The sequence below is a fragment of the Cricetulus griseus genome, chromosome 2 (genome assembly GCF_003668045.3).
Source record: "Cricetulus griseus strain 17A/GY chromosome 2, alternate assembly CriGri-PICRH-1.0, whole genome shotgun sequence".
Lineage (NCBI taxonomy): Eukaryota > Metazoa > Chordata > Mammalia > Rodentia > Cricetidae > Cricetulus > Cricetulus griseus.
In genome coordinates, this window is record NC_048595.1 from 258909772 (window position 1) to 258916016 (window position 6245).

General features: G+C 36.6%; 1 pseudogene; it reads left to right on the forward strand.

Annotated features, from left to right (window-relative positions):
* Positions 1-681: 681 nt before the first annotated feature.
* LOC100764855 lies at positions 682-1426 on the forward strand (annotated as a pseudogene).
* The last annotated feature ends 4819 nt before the right edge of the window (positions 1427-6245 follow it).

A 6245-nucleotide genomic window follows, 5' to 3' on the forward strand; every position in this document is an offset into this window, starting at 1 on the left:
CTGCCTTCAGAACAAGAACTTACACTCTGAAACTGTTAAGCAAGTCCCAGTCGAATGTCTTCCTCTATACATTGCATTATTCATGGTGTCTCTTTACAGTAATAGAATTGTAACCAAGACTCACAGTGAAGATTCACTTCCCTTGGTAATACTGAACATTGCCTCTACCAAATTCTCATGATTTTCTGCCATTTTCTTCAGATAAGAACTTCTCCATTGGGTTTTTCTTGGACAGGCTGCATCATCTGTTGCAGGGGCAGAGACTTCTTGGGATTGTACCCCCTCCTTAGTTCTACTTCTACTTATCCTAAACACTGTGATATAGCCAATGACTGACTAGTGTGTTGAGGCCAAAAGCCCTGATCCTTCCCTGAGAAAACACATTGATATGTTCCAGAAGTTCACCATGTATCAGGAAGCATCTAGAAATCACTTAAGATTGGTATCTAGATGTTCACTTTGAGTTCCCATTCTGTAATGACTTCTTCTCTAAACCACGATGTATCATGTCTCTGTCTAACAGAACATAATCCAAGGGGTTGGAATATTCTGGACTTTGGTTTGAAAATAAAAATCAAATACAGTCTACAGAATGCTAATTGCATTCAGAATATCTGGAGGATGATTTTAGAATGTGTGTTAAGAAGCAACTCAGGAGTGCAGCGATGGCAGTGGGGGAAGATGGCAGAGGCTATTTCCCAGTGTGTATGGACCGTGGAGCTGCCCAAGAATGTCATTATCAAGTTTCTGCAAGATCACGGTTCAGATTCATTTCTTGCAGAGCATGAACTATTGGAAAACATTAAAAATGTAGCTAAGACTGCTAATAGTTAAATTTGGTTACAGCCTATAACCATCTTTTTGAAACTAATCATTTCAAGGGTATTGAAACTGTAAGTAAAATGTCTGAACAAGTGAAAAATGTGAAGCTTAATGACTATAAACCCAAAGAAACCAAGTCTGAAGAGACTCTTGATGAGGATCCACCTAAATATACAAAATATATTCTAAAAAAGGGAGGTAACACCAACTTTCCCAAAAAGGGAAACATTGTTCACTGCTGGTGTACAGGGACACTCCCAGATGGAACTGTTTTTGATACTAATATTCAAACAAGTTCAAAGAAGAAGAAAAATGCTAAGCCTTTAAGGTTCAAGGTTGGAGTAGGCAAGGTTATCAGAGGATGGTTATCATACTCCTGACTATGAGTAAAGGAGAAAAGGCTCAACTGGAGATTGAACCAGAATGGGCCTATCAGCCTGATGTCAAAATTCCACCAAACACCAAACTCATTTTTGAAGTGGAATTAGCAGATATTGACTGAAACCAGTGCTTCAGATCTGAGGACATCAACAACAATAAAAACTTGGCCTTGAAACTTAATGTGACTAATTAGAGCTTGTTACTATTTTAAGGGAAGAGTGGACTGAAAGATTCAAGGAGCTAAAGCTTGCTTACTTGATCTCAATTATTGAGAAATGTAATCCCCTGGAAGTCCCTTTAAGTTTCATATATTTTACTATAGCCATGTAATGTATTAAAGAGAACTGCTTTTCCATTTATCTCATATAATAAATTAAAAGGCTCAATAAAAATATCATTGATTATCAAAAAAAGAAGCAACTCAAATAATTGAGGTAACTCCACATTTGAAAATAAAGGACAAGGACAAGGACAAGGGACAAGCTTCCCCCCCTATAGCTCTCCTCTTTAACCAACCTTCCTTGCTCTATGCTTTGTAGTTTGATTATCATTTGCTTAACAGCTAAGCTAATATCCACTTATATGTGAATTTGTACCATATTTGTGTCTTTCTGGTTCTGGGTTACCTAACTGGAATGACTTTTTTCTAATTGTATCCATTAGCCTGCAAATTACATGATGCCTCTTTAAACAAAATACCCTTAGTAATACTTTATTGTGTAAATGTACTACATGTTCTTTATCCATTGTTTAGCTGAGGGATATCTAGGTTTTTTCCAGTGTCTGGCTATTATGCATTAAGCCACACTGAACATAGCTGAGCAAGTGTCCTTGTGGTTGTATGGAGCATACTTTGGTTATATGCTCAAGAGTAGTAGAGCTGGATCTGGGGGTACATCAATTCCCAATTTTCTGAGGAAGCACCATATTGATTTCTATAGTGGTTGTGCAATTTTGCACTCCCATCATCGATGGAGGACTGTTCTCTTGCTACTTGCCAGAATGAGAAGTCACTTGTGCTATTGAACTTAGCCATTGTGACAGGTGTAAGATGGAATCTCAATATTTTGATTTACATTTCCCTGACGGATAAGGATGGTGAACATTCCCATAAGTGTTTCTCGACCATTTGACATTCTACTGTTAAGAATTCTCTGCTAAGATCCGAACCCCATGTTTAATTACATTTTGGGCTTGCATATATCTAGTTTCTTGAGTTCTTCATATATTTTGGATATTTGCCACCTGTCAGATGTGGGGTTGGTGAAATTTTTTGCCATTCTGTAGACTTCTGCTTTGTTCTATTGGTGGTGTCTTTTGCTCCATGTTTCATGAGGTCCCATTTATTAATTGTTGATCTGAGTGTCTGTGCTAATGGTGATGTGTTCAGGAATTGGTCTCCTGTACCATTGTATTCAAGGCTGCTCCCCACTTCCTGTATGAGGTTCAATATGTCTGGTTTTATATCGATGTTTTGGATCCACTAGGACTTGAGTTCTATGCAGAGTAATAAATATGAATCAATTTTCATTCTTCTATATATAGACATAAAGTTTGACCAGCACCATTTGTTGAAGATGCTTTCTTTATTTCCCAGTGTTTATTTTGGCTTCATTATCAAAAATCACATGTTCATGGATATGTGAATTGACATGTGGGTCTCCAATATGACTTCAATGATCAACATGTCTTTCGTGCCAATATAATGCATTTTTGCTATAGTTCTGTAGTACTAATTGAAATCAGGAATGGTGATCACTGGAAGGGGAAATAGAATAGATTCTGTAGCTGGACTAGGGGCAGGTGAGTACTGGAGCAAGAGGAATCAGTTGGGGGTATGGAGGGAGAGTTGAGAGAAAGACAGGTGGAATTGACAAATGTTTAGTTCATGATATGGAAACATAGTGCAGTAGAAATTTATTGGAATCTCTAATTATGACCCTACTGAAGATTCCTAGTAATTGGAGGACACAGAATCTGAAGTGGCTGCCTTTTGTAGGCAGGCAAAATTTAAAACTTACGGGACAAATCAAGGCTTATGGCTAGCCAAAACTTTTAAATCTCCAACATTGAATCACCACTTAAAGGTCATGTCATAATTTTGTCAGTATTATTTGAATTGGAAAACATTTTATTTCTGGAGTGTTTATTTTAGTTGTTTCTTCACAAAAAAATCACTGCTCTACCAAGAGGTGTTATTTAGCATTATAAAGTCCACAAATTGAAACTGATTTTTCTATTTTTCTTGATTGAGAGAAAGAAATATCTTAAAATTCATATATGCAGCAAAATACAGTGAAAATTACTAATAACATCCCTAATTTCCCTTTAAAATTTCCAGCTATTATGAAATTCTTTATAACATTGGCCCTAAAATAGAATTGGCAATTTTCTTTGTTCAAAGAGTTCTTGTTTTAAGTACTTAGAAGGAATAAATTTCAAAACTTATGTAGAGCTTGTATTACCATAAAGGTTTAGAAAGAGCTGTTGTTAATAATTATGTTAGACATGGGCTTGCAGATTAAGATGTGTGTTCATCCTTTTGTAATCATCATTATTGAAAGCTCAGTCCCTCAAGTTGAGACTTTGTTCATCTTGTCACAGAGAATTCTTCCTTAAAGAGGCATTCCATGTGAAGGTCAGAACATGCACCAGATCCCTTTGAACTGGAGATACAAGTGATCAAGAGCTGCAGTTTGGGTGCTCCAGAACAAACCTGACTCCTCTTCAAGAACAGTAGTAATTCTTAATCAATAGGCCATCTCTTCATCTTCTTAGGATGAACTTTTACTTAGTAGAATAGAAAAGATTACTGGCTAAAGTAGTAATATTTTCTGATGTTTCCAAATATCAGAGATACAATTTAGAATTCAACCACCTTGAAAGTATTTGGTTGTCCTTGTCCCAGAAGAGGTAAAAACATTTCTAAGAGAAAAGAAAGCTGATAAGCACCAAAATCCAATTTTAAAATGATCTTGCTATGAGTTAGGATACTTAGGTAATTCATGAGTTCTTAATTTTCAAGTTTGAAAATATTTGCAATGCAGTAGAACATTACAGCAACTTAGTAATATAGAGAAAATGTTGCTTTAGAAACTTCCATGTTGCTTTCCACTGACCGACCCAGGAACTAGGAGTGAGGAGACTACCAGGACAGGCAAGATCATCCAGAGTTGTGGACATTGAATTCCTGGCCCCCACACACCACTGGGTCACAAGAGGAGATAGAGAGACCCCACCTGCACCCACTAAAAGAAGATATGGGAAGATAACAGAATAAGATTTCACTCAACAACAGAAAGACCAATATGACACCACCAGAATCTAGGGACTCCACTCCAGAAAGATCTGAAAAGCCCAACACAGAGCATGAAGATGAGATGGACCTCAAAAATTAACTCAGCAAGATGATAGAGACCTTTAAAGAGGAAACAAGAAAATCCCTTAAAGAAATAGAAGAAAAAGCAAATAAAAAATTACACGAAATGGAGGAAAAGACAAACCAAAAAATTCAAGAAATAAACAAATCTCTTAAGGAATCTAAAGAAACCCAAGAAAAAATATCTAAACAAGTGAAGGAAGTTCTTGAAACAGTTCAAAGCATGAAAGCTGAAATAGACACAATAAAGAAAACACAGAATAAGGCGATGCTGGAAATAGAAAGGCTGGATAAATGATCAGGAACTAAAGATGTGAGTATAACCAATAGAATTCAAGAGATGGAAGAGAGAATCTCAGTTATTGAAGACTCGCTAGAAGATATACATTCATCAACCAAAAAAACCTCAAGTCCAACAAATACCTAACACAAAATATCCAGGAAATATGGGACACTGTAAAAATACCAAACCTAAGAATAATAGGTGTAGAAGAAGGTGAAGAAACACTGCTCAAAGGTACAAAAAACATATTCAACAAAATCATAGAAGAAAACTTCCCCAACCTACAGAAGGATATGCCTATGAAAGTACAAGAAGCTTACAGGACACCAAACAGACTGGACCACAAAAAGAAGTCCCCCTGACACATAATAATCAAAACACCAAATCTACAGAATAAAGAGAAAATATTAAGAGCAGCAAAGGAAATAGGCCAAGTAACATATAAAGGCAAACCAATCAGAATCACACCCGACTGCTCAATGGAAACTGAAAGCCAGAAGGTCCTGGGTAAATTTTCTACAAACACTAAGAGACCACGGATGCCAGCCCAGACTACTGTACCCAGCAAAACTTTCCATCACTATAGATGGAGAAAAGAAGATATTCCATGACAAAAACAGATTTAAACAGTACATATCCACAAATCCAGCACTAAAGAAGGTTCTGGAAGGATAACTCCAACCCAACAAACATAACTACACTCACAAAAACACTGGCAATAGATAATCTAATTTTACCAAACACAAAAAGAAACAGGAGGGTGAAATCCACACGCAATGACACCACCACCAACAAATCCAAAACAAAGAAGAACCAATGAATAATGGACATTAATATCCCTAAATGTCAATGGTCTTAACTTACCATAAAACAATGTAGGCTAACAGAATGGACACAAAGACAGAATGCATCCTTCTGCTGTTCACCAGAAACACACCTCAATTTCAAAGACAGGCAATACCTCAGAGTAAAAGGATGGGAAAAAATTTTGCAATCAAATGGACTCATGAAACAAGCTGGTGTAGCAATCCTAACATCTAACAAATTAGACTTTAAACTAAAAGCAATCAAAAGAGATGAAGAAGGGCATTTCATACTCATCACAGGAAAAGTCCATCAAGATGAAGTCTCAATCCTGAACATCTATGCCCCAAATATGAAAGCACCCATATTTGTAAAAGAAACATTACTAAAACTCAAACCACACATAAAACCACACACACTTATAGGAGACTTCAACACCCCCCTTATACCACTAGACAGGACCATCAGACAGAAACTTAACAAAGAAACAAAGGCTCTGACAGAAGTTATGACCCAACTGGGTTTAACAGATATCTATAGAACATTCCATCCAAACACAAAAGAATATACCTTCTT